Raw genomic sequence first — 26,290 nt, 5'->3', positions numbered from 1 at the left:
CTCTCCTCACAGGGCACAGCCAGGTCACGGCTGGTGCCCGCCGACACTTCCTGTCTCTGACTGGTCTCGCCCGTCCACCCACCAATCGAGACTCAGCAAAACCTTCCCGAGCACCAACGAGGTAGTCAGCACAAAGAAAGGAGGGAATCAGCATGTCCACTCGCAGGACAACACCTCCAAAGACAACTGTCCAATGGGAGCAGATTGGTTCTCTCTCTCTTTTCTCTGCTTTGTGTTGTCAGAGGAGGAAGGATGAGTTAGAAGAGCTGGAGTTGCATTTTTGGGCTAGTTTGCCTCCAGGGGACCTGCTCTGACTCCATAAGGGTTGTGACATGACAGGCTTGATGCCCAGATATCTGGGGGCCTGAAATAACCAGGTAATGAATGTAGTGTCGTGTACTGTAAGCATCATCACTCTGCCTTGGTTAGTTTGTTTGTAGTTGTGTTGTTTCTATATTCCACGTGGTTCGCTGTGATCGCTGATCCATCCGTCGCTAATCAACGCAAATAGCATTACAATTACCATGCGAGTCAAACATCCATCTCACTGGCTATCTGTCACTGTTTTAGTCTGCAATATTCCCCAATTAAAGTGTTATTGTACCCTACTTCATCAACAGGGTTAAAGTAATCAAGATTAATCTCAGCTAGGCTGACACACGCTGTTTGCTAAGGAACACACAGTACAATTGCTTAGGGCAAGCATCATTAGGAAACGCAATAAAATTAGGCAAACTGATTATATTTCCAAACTCAGTGGCAAAATAAAATACAATTTGGTGGCCGCCAATTAACGGAGTTGTACTCGTTGAATGTCGGCCATTATGTTGTATTGTTGTAATGCTCGGGCACACGTGTGTATGGGGGTGTCTGGGTGAGTGGTGAGGTTGGGGGGGGGGGCAGCCTGTAGCAACCATATAAGGTTCCCAGACAGCTATTGACACTAAGTTAGACCTAGCCAAGGGGTACTCCAGCCATTTTGTGCTCGGTTGTCAATTGGAATCTAATAGGGGTTAAGTGTTTTGAATTCTGTCTTCTGAAGGCAATTTTCATTTAATCACAGTTCAGATGGGATATAGTATGTGTTTTATACTGTGTGTATGTGTGCTTGCATGCCTACCTCCCTGCCTGCTTCCCTGCCTTGTTGTGTGTTTGTATGTACGTGTGTGTGTGTGCGCATGTGTGTGGTGTGTGAATGTATCTGCCTGCCTCCTGTAGCTAGGTTTTCCAGGGCAATCTATTTATGTCATTCATGACCAGTCTGCGGTGAACAATAGTCTGAAACACACACTGTGATTTGCCGGTTAGCACTGAAACCGTTTTAAATGCTTATTAATCTTGCCTTGAGCACTTTCCCTCCCCAAAATGGAAAATGAATGAAAAATACATGGAAATATGAAAATACCTTTTCTTATCACTCTGTGGAGGTAATACAGTATTATGTGTTCTCTCCCTGAAATAGCTATGACATTCTATGAATATATTTTGAATTATTCCTTCATGTAGAATTGACTTACAGTATACTGTATGCATTCCTGATGCCTGTCCCCAGACTGTGTGTTTGTAAACCCATATCTGAATCGCTTTCAATTTGGGCAAGAGGGCACTTGTATCTGTTTTGATTGTGTCGACTGAAAATACTGCATTATTTTCATCAGATGCAGGTAAGCTTCCTCACAGACACTGAAATATTACACTGTGTCTCACACACCAGATAGAGGCTAAAATGAAATGACAGACAGACATGATAGCAAGGTAGACTAGAGGTATGTCGTTGGACGTCGGTCTCCCTGAGGTATGTGTGTGTGCGTGTTTGTGTGTGTGTTTTCAATTCCCCAGCTCACCTTTATGGCTTTCAATGGCATTTGGATACTAAGACAGACAGAGAGAGAGAGAGAGAAGGAACTTTTGGTTGAGGTGGCCTTTTGCAGTCATTGTCCCCAAGAGAACAGAATTCACCACTGATCTCTTCAGTAAGGCCTGACCCCAGATCCCCAAGAGAACAGAAGTCACCACTGATCTCCTCTGTAAGGCCTGACCCCAGATCCCCAAGAGAACAGAAGTCACCACTGATCTCCTCAGTAAGGCCTGACCCCAGATCAGATCAGTCTCTCATGTAGGACTTTATACCCCTTCAGATGACAGGAGGGACCATTCATGGAGCAGTATTACTGTATATATTTTTCGATGTCCAGTAATACTGGCTTCATGCTTAAACATACATTTATAAAGCCAAGTTTGAATGTCACTGACATACATAGCTGTGAGAAGTAGGGGTTCTGAGGGCGCTGCAGCACCCCCTGATAAATTGAAATAAAAAAATTAAATAAAAGGATAAAATAAAATAAAAACATCTTCCTGCGGCCATGCTGACATATCACAACTGAAATATGTTTTTATAATAATTATGCATTATATTATAATCAATATTAAGATGATATGCAGGCCTCTAGGCTGACTGATGGGTGACACTACTGGATCAATTCAAATGACACACACATGCTGCTTTATGATATTCACAGTTGTGAAAACATAATCAATGGGCTCATAAAATTTATAAACCCTTTTGATGCACGATGACCTTTTGAATTCTGATTAACCTTGTCCTAATGGCCGCGCTGACCTGTGGCATGGCTTCATGAATTATAAATGTGATTGATTATCATAGTCCATTCATTTATGAATACCATCCCCACATTTAATCGTTTTTCCCTTTTCTCTCCCAAGCGAGGAGATTCCGTAGACATTTTACATCTAAAGCGTTTTGGCTGGGTTATCAAACACAATTTGTCCTCTTTTTTTCTTCTCCCCCTCATCCCTCCTTTAATCGTTTTTGCGTATTCTTAGACCTCCAGTGTGGGAGAAAGAGCACAGAAAAATAGTTAACAAACTCCGCAATGATTGATGGCCTAATTTCAATCCCTGAATAAAGCAGTTTTCTAAGTCTGTTGATTCTCCATTTATTAGCTAATAGAAACATTTATCAAAAAAGTCGCATTTTTTGCTTAAGCAATAATTGCATTTTTAAACCCTCATTAGGGCTCTCATGCATACATAATCAAATTGAATAAATACAGTGTAGGAATGAAGAATTAATACTCTGTCCTTCCTTCCCCTGGTAAAGTGCAAGTTGAAAAAGCTTCTTGCACATAGGGTCTCACTTCACTTCCTACATAGGAGACGGAGAGTTTAGGGCTGAGTAGAAAAGACCCGTGGAATAGCTTCAGAATTCCTGCAGACCAAAATAGGCTAACAGCTTTGAAGGTCTGAGAGATGAAAGACCACCAAATTATTACAATTGTGCATTCTGTCCGAGATTAAATCACACATATTCCCACATATGATCTTCTTTCTCATTATAAGAGAACCATGGGAGAACCTTTCTGCCTGGACTTCTTTGTTGTGAGCTGTACAGTACAGCAGCAGAGAGAGAAACGTGAATAAAAGCATGGTCTTTTGTTGCCTGCCTGGGCAAGGGGGATGATGATGGTTATTCGGTTGTTCGTCGGCTAGCCTTTTGCCTATGTAGCTATATCAAACAGGAGTCATGTCTTGTTACCTGGCAACCATCCTACTAGCCCCGGTCTCGGTGTTCCAGCAGAAAGACAGTTTTAATCACCTAGCAAATTTACAGTGCAAGAAACAGACAGGGGCTCAGCTTAATCTTGTTAGCACGATGAGGCCGTTTTCAGATAGCACCGCAAATCAAATCATCCCAAAGGCTTTTGAGCTGGGGGTTTTCGGCAGTGGCGGTGGTGTTGTGTGTGGGAAGGGGGTGGGGGGGGATATGTGTGTGGGGGAAAGTAGGGGGGATATGTGTGGGGGGGATATGTGTGTGTGGGTGAAAGGGGTGGGGGGTGGGGGTGGGGGGGGATGTTGCGGTTTGTAATATGAGGTGGAGAAAGATAAAGAAGGTGGGAAAATGCCTCGAATTGTAATGACCATATTTAACTGTTTCCATATTTAACTGTTTATCACTTGCTTTCTTTTTTCTTTCTTTTTTACTCCTCCTCTCCAAAAGTACCCCCCCACCTTCCCTCTCGAACCCACCCCTCACACATCGCTCTAACCACCGCTGCCCCCCTCCCTTCTTTGGTCATGAGCTCACTTCAATTTAAAGCCTCCTTTTCCCTATAGATTGCCTTGGTTTAGCCCTGAGCTATGTGTAACACCCAGAAGACTCCCCACTCTGGGCCCAGGAGATCCAGAGAAAGGAGAACAAAGGGAAAACCTGCAAAGTAGAAAACTTAAAAAATGTACTTTGATAGCCTCCGCTACCTATTGGAGCGCTGATCCAGAACCCGTGGAGACGCGCGGTATCAAGGAGCCGAGGAGAGCGGAGTAAGAAGTGGGCCACAGAACCCAAACTCTCTAACTCACATCCACACTCTATCTAATCTGATGGTTAATTCACCTCACCCAGTCAGCCTGTTTACACCTTCTCAGATATGTCTTAAAAGGAAGTACAGTGTATGAGACAAATAAGAACCAGACAATATGGTTCGCAGTCCAAGGCACAACATACGATTACACAATATATTCTCCCATGTACAGAACTGTGATTTATGTAAAGGTTCAAGTTACGCATGCTTATCTCAAGTTATAGGATTGTTATAGGATTTGGCTGGATCATGATGCTATTGTGTCCAATAGTATCCTACCCCACCCTGTAATGGTGAGATGAGGGGATGAGTGCTTCGACTAAAGATTAGGTTCCCTACTTAGGTTCCTTACTTAATGCCATATTGTTCTCCAGCAGACTGGAAAGGGCCACTGTTCAGTTCTGTTCTGTTCCACCTTTTCCACAGAGGAGAAGAGACAATTAATATCCTAATTGAGCCATATCAAAGCCTCTCTATATCTTGAAATGCTTCATTACAATTCCCACCAGAAAGATGACGACCGCTCTAAATACTAATGCTGTCTATGGCAGTGGTGTTTTCATGCCTGTGTGATTATTTGATTAGCCCAGACCCCCCGTGACCTTCCGTGTCAGGAAGTCGTTGACTGGTGACAATAGTGGCGACAAGCTCGGAGCGGTCCACCCTCACACTAGTGGTGGGGGGGAATAGAATAACATAACACTCCTATGTATGGATCTCGACCCCCCCCCACCCCGTCTTCCATCCATCCTCCGGCCCTCCTCCCCCCTATTATTACATTTGCCTCTTAATTTTCTCTCTCGGTTCAGTGTAATTAATGGATCAGTTGAAAGCGGCGAGGAGGCCCCAGCCACCACCAGTGGCGGGCGTCAGTGTCCCCACTGTCCCCCCAACCCTGCGCTGCGTTGGGGCCCGCCGGGGTCTCCTCGTACCCGAGCGCTGGGCCGTCACTCAGAGCTCCGACCCTGGGAGGGGGGCCTGTCCATCAGGGTGGGGGCGTGGAGGGGGTGTGGAGAGACGGTGGAGGACACTAGCTGCCAGTTTCCCCCCAGTGGCTGTAATTGTGCTCATTTCTGCACATTTACATTTCATCAGTGGGGCTAGCTAGCCACAGTTAGCGGCTAGTGCAGGCGGCAGCTCATTAGCACGGAGGACAGACGGCTGGGCAGGGGCCCACACAACACCAGAGGGTCCCTCTGAAGGAGAGCAGAGAGGGAGAGAGAAATAGAAAAGTAGAGGGAGAGAGGCCTGGAGAGAAAGAAACCCTGCCTCAGATCAGATTAAACAGAGATGGGATTTAAATCGATATCTAATAAAGTCAGCCGCCGGGTCTCTGGGCAGGCAGGCTTGAGGCTTCCCGTATGAGAGAGAGATAGAGAAAGGGAGGTAGTCTGGTCTGACCCAGACACATGACTAGAACTCTTTCCCTTTAGTCCAGTCAGTCCTCACAAAACAGGTTAGATCCCCACAACGTTCACGCTTACAAAGAACAAGAGGCAAGTGATGAAACAGTGACTAAACACATTAGCTAGATTACAGAGTCCAACAATGAAAATCAAGCATAGGGACTCACAAGAAGGGTTGTGTGTCTCACTTCCTTTCTGCTAGGTCTAGCTAACAGTCACAACATATAGGAAGGCATCTGTATCTGACTGCAGGTAAACCAGTTTAATACTGTAGCTCATTGTACATGTGGCATTATTTTAGTCTTTGTTTTGTTCTCAGTGCTGGTGAAGGGTAGATTGAATAGTTGAATAAACATAGGGTTAACTTTGACACAGATTGTCGTGTATTAGCTTACTGGTACTACCTGTATACCCATGTATTTACAGGATGAGCCAGATTATTCCGATGACTGACATCAGATGTGACTGACATCAGTTCCTGTCCTTATCGTGGCTAGTGATGCTAACAGTATTAGTGCAGAGCAGAGATGGACAGGCTTTCTGTCCAGGCTCACCCAGGCAGCCTCTGACAGCCACATCATCTCAGAGCTCCAACTCACACTGGTAAGAGAGAGAGAGATAGGCCATATCCACAGTTTATGAATTCAAATGAGATGAAATACAGTGTGCCTGCCCTCTCCTGGCCATCACCACCACAAAGACACTGTCACTCCCTTACGAGGAGAGGAGGAGAGGGTGAAAAGGGAAGAGAGGTGAGGACCAACTCCCTGCAAGGCAGAGGCATACACCCACCCCAGGCTTATAGTCGAAGAAGGTTTTGACTACAAATGGACTTACACCTTCACAAAGGATATGTTGTTGTTATTGTTTATTATTATTAGTAGTAGTATTATTCATATAATTTGTATTATAATTATGAGTGAATAAGCTATCAATGAATAGTGTTCGCTATAAATTCCCCTTGTTGCTCTGATAGCAAATTCTAATTCTGGATGTACCTCATTTAATTTGAGCCATTTATCCAATATCATGTGTAATAACTGGACATTTCTAGGAACAACATAAACTGCACAGTATATCTAATATGTAATTAAGCAGCGCTGCCACATACGGCTATTTTCATTATTAATAAACCAACGGCTTGATTATCGGAAGGAACATAACAAAATGGAAATGATTCGCCGTTCGAAAAACAACACACTGTTCTTTGACTGACAGCATTGTTCCATAATCTCATTAGCAACAGAAAATTGACTGCAAATGATGAGCGCCACATTTCTAATATTACTAATTGACTTTAGCGAGGCGGTGGAGGGTGTTTTCTCTGGGCCCTGCCGTGTGTTTGTTAGACCGTAATTGCCATGCCTCCTGACAATAGGACAGTGGATGAATGACACACAGGCTGTAGGGCTGTGGAGAGGCCCACCCAGGGGCCTTAGGGCCACAACGCTACCTCTGCCTCTGGGTGCTGGGAGCAGGTGCATGCCCAAGAGGCTGGAGGGATGGCCAGTTAGTAGCATGAAAGTCAGGGGGGAACTCGGTGAGAGGAGAGTTAGTGAGAGGTAGACTGGGCAGTGTTCTCTGGATCAATATAATGCAATGTACTGTATGCCGAGACAGTCCTGTCTGGATGTCTGTAACGGCTCAGATTGTCTGTGGCAATCTCATCCGGTTACATGTTTGATAGCTGCCAGGCCCCTGCCAGGGCATACTACCAGGTCTGTTTATGTTTACGTTTGTGTGTTTGTGTGTGTGTGTGTGTGTGTTTGCCTGTCTATTTGCCTGTGTGTGTGGGTGTGTGTGTGCGTGCGTGTGCATGTGTACTCGCTCTCGCACATGTGTGTGTGCCTGTGTTTCTGTGTGTGTGTGTGGTACGTTCCCTTGGGCTTTGTGGGTAAGCCAGGCTCTCTGCTCCTCATCAGTGTGTATGTGTGTCTGGGGGCATGGCTCTGGGGTGGGCTTCCACCATGGGGACCCAGAGACCAGGGGGACAATCACTGCTGGCGCATAGCTCCAGGAAAGAGACACAGCAAGAGAAAAAAGAGCATTCATTTATATTTACTCTCTTCCTCCTCCCTTTCTCCAATGCATAAAAGGGGGGGAGTCTTCTGTAACGAGTTTCACAAGCTATCGGCTTTCACAAGATAGCGAGCGAGTGGGGCTTCTGTCAACACTTCCTCATCTGCCAGACCCAGGTCACATGACCCGGTCTGTCACACGGCTCCGCAGAGACTGGCTTCTTCCTGTCAGGAGATCCCAGAGTGCCGGGAGGATAAGGCTCACCTTCCAGGCCCATTATTTCCCCCCCTATTCTACCCCGCTAGTTAATCACCTCTAAATACCCACACTACAACACATTGGGACGGCCAGTGGGTTAGACCAAGTTTGCCAAGTTGTGGGTATAGCTTGGCAAACCTGCTTCATATATGCATAAAACCAACCTTTCTGAATCACCAACACTATGTCCCTTTTCAATGGTTGCACCTTGAACAAAAGGGAAATGCACCCCCAAAATCAAAATTCAATTAAACATATACGATTGTTAGGCTCTTGTGTGCTCAGGCAATTCCCAGGCCACCTCCCAGGCTAGGCTGATGATCTCTTATGATCTCGATACCATTGTATTTCGAGAAATCATATCGAATATAAGGTAAATGAACCTATAGTTGTATTATTCCTGAACAGTCAAGTGAATTTGGTCACGTGAATAATAACAAAGTCCATGACTGAAATATGTCTCTAGATAGTTGCATAGACAGAATCTAGTCATCTTTTATCATAGGCTTCAGTATCTCATGAAAAACATCAGCATTCTGTTGCAGAAGACACATAAATGTGGGATGAAGACACCGGCTTTTGATAACATTCAGGTGACTGACTGGCCAACCAAGATCTAGGACAAATAGATTTTAACCTCAACTTGGCTCTAGTAACAGCTTTAGTTCATACGTTTCTGTATTACACTCATTATTACAAAATAAATAGTCTTCAAGTTGTTTTTCTAGCTCTATGGTGGATAAGACGTTATTGTTGATGCTAATGATCTTCCTGTGCAAACAATGTAATATGGGAGGTTAATCGGGTTGCCATGATTTTCTATTAGCTGTGTTTACAAAGGCTGAGAGGGCTTCGGGGGGAGTTTCATCTTAATAACAAAGGATCAGTCAAAAAATCTGGAGCATTTGTTGCACAAACCTATGAGGGGACCGGTGAGTAACTATGATAATCCACTATAACTCACGTGAAGATGGTTAAAATGTTGCTCAAAGGAATATACGAGAGACAGGAAATATTTTGGCAAAAAAGGGAAATCGTTAAGTATGAGTTAAAGCACACCAGAGGTAGAATTTCTCTCAACAGATTGTAGTGAAACGGAATATTCTACAATTGTAGTGTAGGACTATACAAGGCTCAACCAAGTCCGTCCCACAACTTCAACTTCTATTATTCCAAACACAGGGTGAGTTCTCTCTCATGGGTTGACCTCATAATGACTGACCTTCTTCTAAGAGTCTTTTGTTTTCTGTCTGATACGTCTTTTTGTGTCGCGCTCTGACTTTGAAAGTGTTCCCAAAGTCACGCAATTACAGAGTCATCCGACACATGACAGGTTGAACCACGCTCGTCAAGATTTTTTGGGCCACACCCTGCTAGGACAATGGCTCCCAAATCTCAGTGACATCACCTGGATGAGGTTACCGCTCGCTCATAAAAGAGTCAAAGTTGACCTGACCTCTGAACTTTAGACCGAGATGACCGGTTCACACATCAATGCAAAACAGCATGGGTATTCACCTCACATTTAATCCTATTGTTATAGTGTAGATTAGAAAGAGTGCAGATTGGGAATGATTATAATCGGTTATTACTGTCTAACGAGTATCTACAGTATAAATTCCTGACTGTCATATGAACTAATTACTTATTAGAATAAAGTCTCATTCTTGAGCTCTGTGTGATGTTTCCACTCTTATAGTCTTCATTTTCCCATAGTATATGTTTTGTGATTCACTATCATTACTACCATCCTTATCATCAAAAGCCCTCAAAATACACTCAGTCAGTCAGTAGGGAAGCTTACTCTCTGTCTGCACTCTCTCTCGCTCTCTCTCGCTCGCTCGCTCTCTCTCTTTCTCTCTCTCTCGCTCTCTCTCTCTCTCTCTCTCGCTCGCTCTCTCTCTTTCTCTCGTTCGCTCTCTCGCTCGCTCTCTTTCTCGCTCGCTCGCTCTCTCTCTCTCTCTCTCTCTCTCTCTCTCTCTCTCTCTCTCTCTCTCTCTCTCTCTCTCTCTCTCTCTCTCTCTCTCTCTCTCTCTCTCTCTCTCTCTCTATCTCTCAGTGATCGTCTCTTGTTTACGTTGGTGCCTGACAGTCCTGGCCTTGGTTTTCTGTGAACGTGTTGAGCGTGAACAACACTTTCTAGTCATTACCGCCGCGCTTTCTCACCCCTGCCACTCTGCCATGGGCCTCAGAAGAACAGGGGATGGAGAGGGAGAGAAGGGGGGGGGGGGCAGTGAGATGGAAAGAGACTAAGGACAAAGGGTGCGTGTCATGTGTCATAACAGCAGCGGCTGTTTGATGGCTCGGGCGCGACGGCAGAGATAGAGAGCTCAAGACGATGAAGCCATGATCAAAAGGATTGCAACCATAATGATGGAGGCCGGCTGTGACCAGACTGAGCTGTCTTCTCCCAGTTTGCTCTCATCAATGTCAACTCTTCCCTGACAGACAGAGGGAGATGGAAGATGGAAGTATTCCCCCCCCAAATCGTACACCAACACTCCATTTAAGCAAAAGGCGCTAATCCATTCTATGACGACCTACGTAACCGTTTTCGCTGTAGATTAGCCTCCCCGGGCTGCCTGAGTGTTTGCGGTTGAGTCTCTGCGAATGTTCGATGTTTGTGTTTGTTTGTTGTTTGTTGGTGTTTGTCTCTCAGCTTCTCTTGTTTGGCCAGGTGAGGTTTCCTGCTGGAGAGGATGTCTGCATTTGAATTCAGGCCTCATGCTCCTGCTACAGTGGTCTGTCTCTGTATCGTCTGCAGTTATCGAGCTGCCTTGTGGCCTTGCTGGTAGCTATTCACCATCTCTCTCTTAGAAAACAGAGAAAACACACAAATTACAGGCTATCCATTACAAACACAGAAGGCCATGTCGGTGTCATCCAAACTAGTAGCTGTGTGAATAATACTTGATTTATGTTTGTTACTGTTAATATCTTTTACAATTCAACTCTTACGTCTACCACCACTGACATAACTAGTCAGACACCTTGGCTGTTGTGATGGCACCAGAAATCATGTATGTACGGTGAGCGCAACACTCAGATCCATTTCCTTGTGAGACTCACTAAGGAAATACCTGTCGTCTCAGTCAGGCAGAATTAATTTTAGGATACCCGGGTATTAAAATAGTAGCCACTGTGGTGCCAGTTTAAACATATTTAAATATTTACTAAGTTGGGTGTGGGGATGACAGACAGCCCAGAAGGATTGTGGGTACTGGGAGACGAATTAAAGGCCACAGACTGCATGCTGGCCAAACCATGTCAGGAGCTACAGGGATGTAATCAGGCGTACACTGTATTCACCCATACAGCCATAGTATGCTATTTACTTACAGAATAGGACAGTGGTTCCTAACCTGCAGTAACCCAGGTTGATGTGTAGTAAAGATTCATAGTTAACTGAATAGAAGATTTTTGCAGCCTGAAAAAACGGGTTAGCCAGTTTTATTGAAGAACCCAAAATCTCTTTAAGCAAAAGGAAACCAATACTTTTTTCAGACTTGAGCAATGAAGTAAGAGTCCCTTTTATTAAACCCACTTTTTCCTAATACACATAATGCACCAAGCAATAGAGTATGTTGTCTATTGGTCACATTTTCTCTCCCCTCTCCTCCATAGATTCTCCATACATCTAACCTTATTGTGTTTACATGCTAGGCAGAGCCTTAACCTGGCTGTTATTTCCCTGCCTTGGCTTGGTAATCCATTTTTGTGACTCAACTTCACATATGAACCAACCCTGTAATGACTTACTGGTGTCAGGCGTCCGGTTTCAGCTGCTGAGCCATCCAAAAATTCAGTTTCAGCATTTTTACAGCCACCCCCAAAAAAGAAGATTAGGTAGTAATGTATGTTGTTAGGCAGCTCACCTCGTTGGGGGGATATGACAGGATTAATATAGCGGAGTGTCAAGGTCAGGCTGGATAATCTGCCCAGGGCTGGAGGAGGGGGGGACAGGAGGAGACTGAGTCTACACATTTCCCAGGATCCAACCTGTTCCAGTCCCAGCTTCCCACAATGCAACTCCCCAGCACGGCAGATGCACATTTTACCCCAGGTGAAACCTCTCTCTGATGATGAGTGGGTTTTTTCTGTAGCCAAGGAAATGCCCACCGACTGCATTCTTCAAATCAAACCAAATCAAATGTTATTTGCCACATGCGCCGAATACAACAGGTGTAGACCTTACAGTGAAATGCCTACTTACAAGCCCTTAACCAACAATGCAGTTTTAAGAAAAATAAGTGTTAAGTTAAAAATAGGGTGGTTAAAAACAGTAGCGAGGCTATATACAGGGGGTACCGGTACAGAGTCAATGTGCGGGGGCACCGGCTAGTCGAGGAGATTCTTGGTAGAGAGTGAATTAGAGCACAACACTATTCACCTATAAGCAACTACAAGTTTCCACCTCCAATGCAAATAGTCTTTCACTCAACAAGTGCATGAACAAGTGCAACACATTTAACCTATTCAGTTCTGGGCCGTTTTAGCCCAGTATTGGTTCAACTAATTTTCAAGAGAACACTTTCCTGTGGAAATGGACATTGTCAGTGAACCAGTGGACATAATGAAGTGCTTTGGCTATTAGCCATTCATGGCTTGAAGTAGGATGTATAATAAACTGCAGCCCCCTTCCACATTTTAACCACAACAATGGCGTTTCCATTTAACCCCTTAATATATGTTAATCTAGAGATGTCAATGGGTTCTCTTAACCTAGCCCCACAGACCACAGCTGAAAGGCAAATGGGAAAATGAGTTAAACTAGACGGACAAAGGATGGCTTAAAAGAGGCCTCTGATATTTTATTAAATAAGTAGAAGCCCCTAAAACAAAGGCACATTGTTTGCACTGTGTTTTATCTGCCCACTCGCTGGTCCGTCCAGAGTTAGTTCCCCCCCCTCTCTCTGTTTTGCCAGTTTGGGGTTCCTAGCCTCAAACGCTCCACCATACGGGTATAAAGGTAGAGTGGAGGAGAGGGAAAGTGATGAATATTTAGGGACCATTGAAATGAAAACCCCAGTGGCCCCTGGAGACCGGGGCTTAGAAGCCATTGCCTGGGGAACTCCATCTGTTTGTACCTTTAGCTTTCTCTTTCAGAAAACAAACTTCTGCCAGGCCTCAAAAAGACCTCTGCACATGCCAGGCTGTTGAAGTACATGCATAGCTCACACTCGCAAATAATAATAATATGGATGTGATGGTTATGCTAATGAGGAATATGTCTTTTCATTAATTCTTTTTTTGGGGAGGCATTGACAGAGTACTAGAAAAAGGACCCAACTTGTTGTTTTAAGCCTGAACAAGGGGCTTATTTAATTTATTATCATCATTTGAGGTTGATGTTTGCATACAGTATGTATACATGTGTGTAACACGTTTGTATGTGCACCCGTGCATGTGTGCATGCATCCATCCCGTGCTCACGTGTATGCTTGTATATGTGTTCATTTCTGCATTTGTGTGTCTGTGCAGAATTTGGGGAGGTCTGTGGCTCGGCGCTCGGCGTGTATGTCTCACAGGCAGGGCAGGGCTGAGCGGTGCTGGTTTTGACAGAGCCAGCCCACAAATCAAGAGTAAATAGGGACCTGGGGGCATGCCGGCTTCACTGAGGGGGAAGTGAAACATATTCACTTAGAACAAATCACCCTCAATCTGGCTGGAGAGAGAGGACCCTAGTACCACCACACACACACACCACCCACCCAACCAACCACCCAACCAACCACCCAACCACCCAACCACCCAACCAACCACCCAACCACCCAACCACCCAACCAACCACCCAACCACCCAACCAACCACCCAACCACCCAACCAACCACCCAACCCAACCACCCAACCAACCACCCAACCACCCAACCAACCACCCAACCACCCAACCAACCACCCACCCAACCAACCACCCAACCAACCACCCAACCACCCAACCACCCAACCAACCACCCAACCACCCAACCACCCAACCACCCAACCAACCACCCAACCAACCACCCAACCACCCAACCAACCACCCAACCACCCAACCAACCACCCACCCAACCAACCACCCAACCAACCACCCAACCACCCAACCACCCAACCAACCACCCAACCACCCAACCACCCAACCACCCAACCAACCACCCAACCACCCACCCAACCAACCACCCAACCAACCACCCAACCACCCAACCACCCAACCAACCACCCAACCACCCACCCAACCAACCACCCAACCAACCACCCAACCACCCAACCACCCAACCAACCACCCAACCACCCAACCACCCACCCAACCAACCACCCAACCAACCCCCCAACCAACCACCCAACCACCCAACCAACCACCCAACCACCCAACCACCCAACCAACCACCCAACCACCCAACCAACCACCCACCCAACCAACCACCCAACCAACCCCCCAACCAACCACCCAACCACCCAACCAACCACCCAACCAACCACCCAACCACCCAACCAACCACCCAACCACCCAACCAACCACACACCCAACCAACCACCAACCACCCATACAACCACCCAACCAACCAACCACCCAACCAACCACCCAACCACCCAACCAACCACCCACACCCAACCACCCAACCACCCAACCACCCAACCAACCACCCAACCACCCAACCAACCAACCAACAGCAGACTCTTGTTTATGTATTATAGCATCAGAGATGGGCAGGCAGCCCACAGGCCCATTAACAGTGACCAGGGAAAAGGGAAAGAATTCAATTAATGCTTTGTGGTGTGCTACACCTCAGTCAGACAGACAGCAGCATCTTCTCACTCCTCTCTCTCAGACAGGGTTCGCTGGGTTAGCTAGCTCTCACACACAGTCAGGATTTCAGGATTTATATTAGGGCTGTTTATGATTGGGTTTAGTTCTAATGGATTTTGGTGGCAGCGTACTTTGTTGTTGATTTGATATTCACGTGTAGCCGTGTGGTCTATGTGGTGCTGTTCAGTATTTAAATACTTTCTATACTTCTTTTTAATTCGGACAAATAATTAGCTAGATACAGACTAACCCCATTCAGTTTTGTTGCAGGGGAGCATGTACATGGAATACACATGTATATAAGGTCATTTTTCTAAACATTATATTGCTTAGCAACTGAGCTTCAGAAGTGCACACCACTCCATAGGTCTGTTGTGTTTTCCACCTGCTGAGTGTGAGGATATGAAGTGTGTCCAAGCCCAGATTCACACAACATTTTGTCCCTCTTGCCCCCTCTCCTACCCCACTCCTACCCCCTCCCATCTCCCATCGACTGGGAATGTGAAGCCTAATGATCCTGTAGTGGCTATATGGTGCTGATCAATGTCCAGCCATCAGTGGCTAAGCTCAGCTTCAACTGGACTGTATATCATAATATCACCACACAATAGCCTTGCACGTATTTTCTTGAAAAACTGCATATTTTCAAGACCTACATTAGAGCACCTGCTTTAAAAAAGAACACAGAGCTTATTTTAGAGAATACATTAGAGCACATGCTTTCTTGAAAAAACAGCCCATTACAAGTGAGATGTCAGATATCTATTTACATATCTTGTTTTGGACTGATAAAGTCTTTGTTTTCCTCAGTGGTTGTATGTGGTATTAACTGACTGTGGCATATTTTGAAAGGGAAACCAGGCGAGACACATGAGGGTTCAGTTAAGTGGGACACATCATTTTTTATGTCGTTTACAGCCAAGAAGAGGAGGGGTGAGGTAGTTTTGAGATGAGTCTGGATCTGAAAACTAATCTACCAGTTTAGTGCTCATTTCACTGCCAAGCAGGAAAGGCAATGTGAGAAGACTTGTCAACACCAGGAGGTTGCCACCAGATGCATTGTGGGTATCTGGTAAATTAACTTGTTTTCATTTGAGATGTGAGGAAATAGTACATGACTGAAGAAGGAACTGGCTTCTTTTAGAATTAATCTGCCCTTTTGGATTAAATCATTCAAGAACCTTTGATAGTACTACTTTTACATACAATCTAGAATAAAACAGTCCACTGTTATTTTGTGTATCATGTCAACAAATATGCATGTTGGGCCCTGCTGTCCCTGATTTGAAATGAAGAGTGATATGGCTTAATTTCTGACCTTGTACTGTCAGCCTGCCTGTGCTTTTCCAGAGGGAGCCAGGGGCATGACACATTTGGTGCCCCTGTGCTAGTCTGCTACCTCTTACAGAAAGGCCATCACCCAGTTTTGTGTTCGAGACCACCTAAAGCGAGACCGATTCAAGACCAAGACCGGAGAGGCGGCGAGACCGAGTCAAGACCGAGACCGGAAGGGGAACAAGGGGTCCGAGACCGAGTCAAGACCTAGTACAAATGTATCCGAGACTGAGACCGCTCTCAAGTACTACAACACTGCCATCACCACATTTTTGCAGATGTCTGACAACGCGTCGCCACCCCACCCCATCCCACCTCACTTTCTCTCCCTCTTCCCCCGCTCTCCATTGCCACTACCCTTCCCCCTCTCTTTCTCTTTATTCTCCCCTCACCCCTCTCTCACTCCCTTTCTCTCCCTCTATCTCTCCACCACTCCCTCTCCCTCTTTCTCCCTCTCTCTCCTCAGATCCTAAGTGTTGGATTTTGACACCAGCCCGCAGGAGCAGTGACCCATGAAGTAATTAGAGGAGGAATTCCCCCCGTTCTGCCCGGCCGTTGAGCCGAGCCGAGGCCGGGGATCATATAAAAGCCAGTTGTGTTTACTTCCTGATCCATCTAATTTCTGTAACGAGGGGGGGGGTGGGGGGAGGCCGCGTTACGGCCGCCTCATCTCCTTAACGCTGCCTAAGCCATGGCGGGCTGGAGAGCCTGGCCTGCGGGTATACCGCTGCATCCCTCTCCCTCTCGCCGCGCCTGCCTCCACCTAACAGGATTAGCTGAGCTCTCCTCATCCACAGCACAGGTGGAGGGACCCTTCCCTTCCCATTACACTTACACGCTGTGAGATGCAACTTTACAGTTAATGCATCATCAAAAAAGTCCAGGGGAAGCAACGTGTGTGTGTGTGTGTGTGTGTGTGTGTGTGTGTGTGTATGTGTATGTGTGTGTGCAGCAAAAAAAAGAAGAAGAAGAAGAAGAAGGAAAAAAGCTCAGCTCCTGCAATATGAGATGAGAGAACACAATTATGAATCGCTCCGGAGCTTACGGCTTCTCCCACTCCCGATTATTCACGAGTGTTGTGATAGAATTGCTACGGCGTACAAATTCCCCTCATTTGAAACTATATTTGCCTCTGGAAGATGAATATAATATGTGCGGTAATGGTTGATGTATAATGCAACAAAGCAACGTCCGTTGGCCATCGCCAGACATGATAGGGCTGGATGTCAAATGTTTTGCTGGGCATCATTAGAGTGTTGCTCTGTCCTAATTGAGGTTATTCATTTAGTGTGTGATGTTGCCTGGACCGAGGGTTTTCCTGACTGCTTAGGACGGCTGGATGTGGGATCGACTACCTCTCACTGTTTCTCTGCTGGAAGACATCATTACAGCATTAGTGGCTTGTCGCAAATGTCTCACTTCCAGAAATGCAAGTTTTGGGGGGGCAGAAGGTGGTGTGTGTGTGCATGCGTGCATATTAGCTCCCTGTATATATGTGTGTGTGTGCGTGCGTGCATATTAGCTCCCTGTATATATGTGTGTGTGTGCGTGCATATTAGCTCCCTGTATATACAGTGGGGCAAAAAAGTATTTAGTCAGCCACCAATTGTGCAAGTTCTCCCACTTAAAAAGATGAGAGAGGCCTGTAATTTTCATCATAGGTACACGTCAACTATGACAGACAAATTGAGAAAAAAAAATCCAGAAAATCCCATTGTAGGATTTTTAATGAATTTATTTGCAAATTATGGTGGAAAATAAGTATTTGGTCACCTACAAACAAGCAAGATTTCTGGCTCTCACAGACCTGTAACTTCTTCTTTAAGAGGCTCCTCTGTCCTCCACTCGTTACCTGTATTAATGGCACCTGTTTGAACTTGTTATCAGTATAAAAGACACCTGTCCACAACCTCAAACAGTCACACTCCAAACTTCACAATGGCCAAGACCAAAGAGCTGTCAAAGGACACCAAAAACAAAATTGTAGACCTGCACCAGGCTGGGAAGACTGAATCTGCAACAGGTAAGCAGCTTGGTTTGAAGAAATCAACTGTGGGAGCAATTATTAGGAAATGGAAGACATACAAGACCACTGATAATCTCCCTCGATCTGGGGCTCCATGCAAGATCTCACCCCGTGGAATCAAAATGATCACAAGAACGGTGAGCAAAATCCCAGAACCACACGGGGGTACCTAGTGAATGACCTGCTGAGAGCTGGGACCAAAGTAACAAAGCCAACCATCAGTAACACACTACGCCGCCAGGGACTCAAATCCTGCAGTGCGAGACGTGTCCCCCCTGCTTAAGCCAGTACATGTCCAGGCCCGTCTGAAGTGCATTTGGATGATCCAGAAGAGGATTGGGAGAATGTCATATGGTCAGATGAAACCAAAATATAACTTTTTGGTAAAAACTCAACTCGTCGTGTTTGGAGGACAAAGAATGCTGAGTTGCAGCCAAAGAACACCATACCTACTGTGAAGCATGGGGTTGGAAACATCATGCTTTGGGGCTGTTTTTCTGCAAAGGGACCAGGACGACTGATCCGTGTAAAGGAAAGAATGAATGGGGCCATGTATCGTGAGATTTTGAGTGAAACCCTCCTTCCATCAGCAAGGGCATTGAAGATGAAACGTGGCTGGGTCTTTCAGCATGACAATGATCCCAAACACACCGCCCGGGCAACGAAGGAGTGGCTTCGTAAGAAGCATTTCAAGGTCCTGGAGTGGCCTAGCCAGTCTCCAGATCTCAACCCCATAGAAAATCTTTGGAGGGAGTTGAAAGTCTGTGTTGCCCAGCGACAGCCCCAAAACATCACTGCTCTAGAGGAGATCTGCATGGAGGAATGGGCCAAAATACCAGCAACAGTGTGTGAAAACCTTGTGAAGACTTACAGAAAACGTTTGACCTGTGTCATTGCCAACAAAGGGTATATAACAAAGTATTGAGAAACTTTTGTTATTGACCAAATACTTATTTTCCACCATCATATGCCAATAAATTCATTAAAAATCCTACAATGTGATTTTCTGGAATTTTTTTCTAATTTTGTCTGTCATAGTTGACGTGTACCTGTGATGAAAATTACAGGCCTCTCTCATCTTTTTTAAGTGGGAGAACTTGCACAATTGGTGGCTGACTAAATACTTTTTTTCCCCACTGTATGTGTGTGTGTGCGCTTGTGTCTTTGCTTCCTGTCAAAACTGTTTGTGTGTGTCTGATGGCATAACAGTATCTCTGAGATGTTCCCCAGCAGACAGATACTGTCCAGACCAACACTGCTTTAACCTGATTGATCTTCAATTATTCCAGATTAGTCTTAAAGTGCCTTCTGTCACAGGAAGCATTTAACCAATATATTCTGTCGGTGACATACGGCAGCATAATGAACTGTCATGTGTCAATATAGTTTAATTGCCTTATTGGATTTTTGGCATATTAAAAAGCCTCATGCTTTTTCGCTAATGGAACGACTAGCAAAATGCAAAAGGACACATGCAGCCAATTTGAACCAGTAAGCCATCTCTCTCAGTTCTCAGTGTCTCACAGTCTTTGAGCCCATAGGGGTCAATGACCTACATATTAGGGAGTCTTTCTCTGCCACTAGTACAAAAAAGGCTCTGGGCCGAAAAACAATCGAAGAATGTTTAATGTCTTATGTACCAAGAGAACAAAGAGAGGGTATGGAAATTATTTAATTGCCATGACAACAACAAAAGCATCCTAGGACATTGTAATTTCCCCATTTCCTGTTTGACTTGAGGCCTCATCAAACTCTCCACATTTTTTCTCCCATTGCTCCCATTTATTCCGAATGAGCTGTAATAATGCTGTAAAAATACATATTAAGCTCTTGGTAAAGGGTTGCTCAATAGGCTGTTTATAGAGTGTATTTACCACGTCAAAGCAAGCCTTGGGAACCCAGGGGAATAGGTGTCAGTCAGGGGTGTAGAGTTGGTAAAACAATCTGTCAGTGTTTTGACAGCCATGTCACACGCCGGATCACTCTCTGGGGATCACAGCGATGAGAACTCCTGATTATCCTGCTCTGCATTAGTCCTATATTTAACCAACAACCTTCCTGCCTTAGCATGGATCACTTGTTTCGGCTGGCAAATTATTTTGCAGCAGGTGCAGGGGAGGTCGTACAGGGCATTGATGAAGTTTTAAGGTGAAACAAAATGTTACTCTAAAACAATGACAAGTCGCTAGATTAAAGTGTCATGTTTCTATCAAGTATTGAAGCACATTTAAACACTAAGAATAAACATAGACGTGGTAAAAAAAAAGAGCATACAAGCTAACTTGAGCTAATTTTAATGATTGTAAATGTAAGCTTTGACATTCTGCTTATAAACTACGTAGAAAACAGCATTACATAGTTTATTAACCATTAGACTAAGATTCTTAATGATTTATATGATCACAGGTCCAAGAAATGCAATATAATGATTAACAAACAATGAACTAATGGATAATAATCTGTTTGATAAAGCTTTATAAACCCTTTATAAACTGACCTTCAAAACAATTGTTTCAAAGGTATAGGTAAGGGCCTCTGTCTCTCAGTATAACCTGACAGGAAGAGAAGGGCAGGTGTTTTACGCCCAGTGAGACAGCCTGAGTTGATGGTAGCAGAGCAGAGGCCAGAGTATTCTGGGTATTCTGGGCCTTCAACACACAGGGGGCCTGTAGGTGTGATGTTAGCTGAAGGAGAGCCAGGTCACCGGAGGTAGAACACAAGCACACACACACACACACACGTCCGTCCACTGTTTGTTTGCTGTTGTATTGCTGCTGTTGTATTACTGCTGTTGTATTACTGCTGTTGTATTACTGCTGTTGTATTGCTGCTGTTGTATTACTGCTGTTGTATTACTGCTGTTGTATTGCTGCTGTTGTATTACTGCTGTTGTATTACTGCTGTTGTATTACTGCTGTTGTATTACTGCTGTTGCCAGTGTCTTGTCTGTGTTGTCCGTTTTGTCTTACAGTGTTTTTGTTGTTGTTTTACTTTTTAGCCCCCGTCCCCGCAGGAGGCCTTTTGCCTCCTGCCAGGCCATCATCGTAAATAAGAATTTGTTCTTAATTGACTAGCATGGTTAAATAAAAATAGGATACTGGTGTGGTTGGAGGATCTACAGAAACACACGCCTGCACATCAGAAGCTGTGGAAAAAGTTGGAGTTGGGAGTTTTCCCATGCCTGTGTTAATGGCTGTGGCAGGGTGACATAACTGTTGATTTATAAGGCTATTTGAAATGCCATCGCTCCCGGGGCTGGACGCGGTGAGCACAGAGAGGATCGCTGACAGCTTGCTGTGTGTAGGATGGGGAGATGGAGAAGCCTGGTGCCTTGTTCTCTCTCTCTCTCTCTCTCTCTCTCTCTTTATCTCTCCTCTCTCCATATCAAGGTGGTTGAGAGAAGAGGAGGATCCTGGGAGTGAAAATCCAAGACCGTTTATTTTACCCACTAATGCTCATTTTAAGTTCAAAAGAAAGACCTGGGAACCTTTAGCTGGGGTAAAGTGATACTGATACTATTTCTCTAAACGTTTAAGCTCTTCTGAAAATGTGGGTTGTCTAATTACTATATTCATTACTCTAGCCGTGCTACTCATATCACCTGCTCACCTATCAGCTACAGGGCTTTTTTGTTGCACTGAGTGATATTCAATTCAAAAGTCTGACATTCAGATGATTAAATGTGATATGTCTGTATAAGCAATTTGGGCATTGTTAGCTAAATACTTTGGGTAATGGTTGAGAGGGGGAAGAGGTGGAGGTCAAGAGAGGGAGGTGTGTGCAGGAATGAGAGTGATGTCTTCAGTGACTCACACCTGTCTAGCCTCCAGGCCTAGCACCAGGTAGGTAGAGGAATCCTAACACATACTCTTAAATTGAGCTCAATGCTTTTAAAACCATACGTATGCCTATGTACTCCACAAAGGGAGCTGGACGGTGCTAAAAACTATGACAGAGGTACTTTCAAGACGATACTTGAGAAAAAAACACTGTCATTTGTGAGACATAAAAATATATCTGCAGCCTTTAAGACAATGTCCCAGGTGGGGCTGCTATTGTAGTGCCGATAAGTGGACATACACTGAGTGTACAAAACATTAAGAACACCTTCCTAATATTGAGTTGCACCCCCTTTTGCCTCAGAACAGCCTCAATTTGTCGTTGCATGGACTCTACAAGGTGTCCAGCATTCCACAGGGATGCTGACCCATGTTACTCCATTGCTTCCCACAGTTGTGTCAAGTTGGCTGGATGTCCTTTGGGTGGTGGACCATTCTTGATACACACGGGAAACTGTTGAGCGTGAAAAACCCAGCAGCGTTGCAGGTCTTGACACACTCAAACCGGTGAGCCTGGCACCTACTACCATACCCCGTTCAAAGGCACTTAAATATTTTGTCTTGCCCATTCACCCTTTGAATGGCACACATACACAGTCCATGTCTCAATTGTCTCAAGGCTTAAAAATCATTTAACCTGTCTCCTCCCCTTCATCTACACTGACTGAAGTGGATTTAACAGGTGACATCAAAAAGGGATCATAGCTTTCACCTGGATTCACTTGGTTAGTCTATGTCATGGAAAGAGCAGGTGTTACTAATGTTTCATATACTCAGTGTATACAATATCTGTTTGGAGATGTGTTCATGTTTCAGGGGACCTTTTCAGGAGTTAATATTTCTTACATGACCACAAATATTGGGGACAGGGCATATTGTACACGTCAGTTGAAGGACAGAGTTTGAGGTGGGAAATTCCCAAATGAAAACCATATCCCGGGTCTGTCAAACAGACTTAGGTGCTTCTGTATTTTGGTATGCTCCAGGAATGCCAGCGTACATTGTCATTGTTGACGACGAAACCGAACGCCGCATTCAACGACTTAGGCACATTAGGCTCAGGGAATCAGACACCGAGTATCATTCAAACAGGAATGCAGCTCCTGAAAGGAAATCCAGGAGGACATCGATATTGTTTCACCGCAACCCTTTAATTTCACCACCAAACATCACTAAGTCAGCTTGGGAAGGTGTCAAGTGTGCTCTCCATTCTCTCCCTAGCTACCCTCTCCTCCCCTCACAGCATTGTCAGGTGTTATGGATACTCCACCGTCACCTTCTCTGTCAATGTCCACGCTAACCATGTTGTCAACCTACTCACTTTTCTACTCTCTTTACTACCAGCTTTGTCATTATTACAGATAATTATTATTAGCGTGTCATGGTAGCGCCAACTGTCACAATACTTGTTCGATACTGCTGTGATAATGTATACTGTATCAGTGCTGTAGTGCCAGTCTCATGGACTGGGTTACAGACAAATGGTGGGAATTGTGGGACTTGTGTCTGCTAGCGTGTTTGACTCACCCGGCCACTCATTCCTGTGGTTTGGTTAATGGGGTGATCCCAGCATCAGTCATCCCCAGACCAGAGAACTGTCTTCCTTTTCTTTGTCTGGGAGATTTAGTGCTTCATAAAGGAGACCTTTCACAGGACTTGTTCTATCTGACATATTATCCAACAAGTTATTTGATTGCAACATACGTTTTATGAGGATGGCTCTGTAGTGGATATTTATGAATGTAAATTACAAGTGGATATGTATGTTAAGTACTGTCTGCACAGCTCAAACAAAGCAACAAATGTAATCAGTCTCATGTGAGTATCTTTGGTCTAGGTGGTTATTGAATGGGTCGGAGGGGTAGTTGATATGATTCTGAAAATCATATTATCAGTGAATAAACATTTTGACGTAGACTTGCTTTGTATGTGTTTGGAACACTTATTTTGAGTTGTCACATATCAAGACCTCAACTTTATCCTGAGTATTGTGAGTTGTGTCTGTTACTTCAGACCGTTGGCAGTGGGCAGCCCAGTCCTGTCAGGCTAGCTGCTGCCCTTGGCCTTCAAACATGCCCTCCTTTCATCACCCTTGTTTCTTCTTATCCCCACCCCCCTTCCCTCTCTCTCTCTTTCTCTCTCTTTCTTTTTTCAAAGCATGAGAACCGAGCGATTAAGGAATCCTTTCCAGTTAATCACCCTGGACTCCAGCACTTCCGCTGTGCTGATTACTGAGGAAATCATTAGAAGAAGAAAGTGCCTGGATCTTTCATCGTGGCCAGCCCGACTCAGGGGAGGTCAGTGAGGGGTGTGTTTGGTAGGCCATTTAGTCTTCCTGCTCCTATTATTCCAGCATTTCCTCTATCTGCACACTGGATGTGGATGTCTCGCCTCCCCCAGACCCTAATCATTGCCATACTGGTGTCTTGGAGTTTTGAGTTCACCCCAGACTTCTGTCTTCTTAGGGTTAGAGGGGCTCCTAGCTCCTATCTCTCCCTCTCTTCCTCCCTCTCAGTCACCCCCCTCCCAAAACTGTCTGATCCGAGCACCATGCAGCCCCTCATGGATACTGTCACAGATGGCACTAACGACGTGGTCCCAAGCAGAGGAGGCGGTTCGCTGCTAGACTGGTGACATATGCTCGGTCGCAGGACGATCAGCCGAGTAGAACACTGCCCCGACATCCAAAAAGACGATCCTGACCCCCCCACCCCCACCCCAAACACAATACAGCCCCCTCCAAAACAAACAGACACTCACTGTCTTCTACTTTCAGCCAGTGTTTTGTTTTGTTTATCATGCCACACTGTACCAGGCCCCCTCCATTGTCTCCGCAGAACCCCCCTCTTGATGGATGACCTCCTAGTTCAGTGTTTAGGGTCCCTCCCCAGTGTCCCCTCTGTCCCCCTGGGAGGGCTGAGGAGGATGGGGGTGACAGAACAAGTTAATTTCCCAGCATGCCGTGAGTGCGTACGCAGCAGATATCATGAGGATTTGCACAGAAGGGTGACAGAATGTATCAGCCATGCTGAATCTACTGAGATATAATGGGAAGGGAACCAGCCCTACACGACTGTGTCCTGTGGTCATTCTGCAGCTTTGTCTTGTCCAAAAGAGAATCACACAAAGTCCCAGATTAAAGGACACAGCGAATCTGAGATTAAAGGAGATTTGAGATTGTGGATATATTTTTCCTTCGGGCTTAAAATGCGTATTGCTATAAAAATGTTGGGAAATATTACTTTTGGTCAAACTATATCCATTCACAAAGTAGATCAACGCAAACCAAAATGTCTTACACATGATCTTTTTTCATATGTATCATAACCAGAAGGTGATAGCTTTCATACATGGAATTCAGAGCAGTGACAGCTGAACAATTGCCTTCCAATGGGGGAATTCCTACAACAACGAGGACTACCAAAGAGTACCATTGGCAGTCATTATAGAGAACCCTGACCTTGGTTGTATTGTTGACGGGGAATGAATATACCTCAGGAGAGTTGTTTTACTGTATCATGCTTCACCACTCTTTTGTTCTACCACATTCTTTCGAAAACATGTAAAATACCAAGAACAAATGACTATTACACTCCAACGCAAGGGGAACCTGATCCAGATAAGTCAAAACTAGCTGGAGTAAAAAAAGCATCTCACATTTCTGTAACAGTATACTGGCTTTTGTCCTGGGAGTGCAGAAACGTGATTGTTTTACCACTTGTTTGTATGACATATTTTGCTGCTTAACTCACTCCACTAGGTTTTCTTACCATGTAAGTTGATTAACTGTTGGAAGACCTACTAAAAATGTTGAACTCAGCAATAAAATAACATTATTCAAAGGGGTATGCATGCACAACAAGAAGAAACTGTGCAAAGTTTGGAAGGAAATATTTGCATTAATAATCACTCATTTATTTTTTGGGAGCTTTCAATTCTGAATTGTTAGCTCTACATTTCCAAAGTGCTGCGCTTTGCTCTTTTCCTTCCAGGTCTCGGAGCTACATCGACAAAAGTTGAAAGGCTGACAAAAAGACTCAAACAAACAAGTCAACAAACAAAACCATGATTTACATTTGGAATAACAACGCAATCATTAGCCAGTTAGCTGAGTTGATGAATCCATTGTCTTCCGTTGAGTTCAAGTGTACATGACTTCCATTGTAATGACTAAAAATCCCTTTGATAAAACAAAGTAATACAGACTTATTACTATTATGGTATGCTCTCATCCAAACTCA

Source organism: Coregonus clupeaformis, chromosome 7 (assembly GCF_020615455.1).
Source record: "Coregonus clupeaformis isolate EN_2021a chromosome 7, ASM2061545v1, whole genome shotgun sequence".
NCBI lineage: Eukaryota > Metazoa > Chordata > Actinopteri > Salmoniformes > Salmonidae > Coregonus > Coregonus clupeaformis.
Note: the sequence above shows the minus strand (reverse complement) of the source record.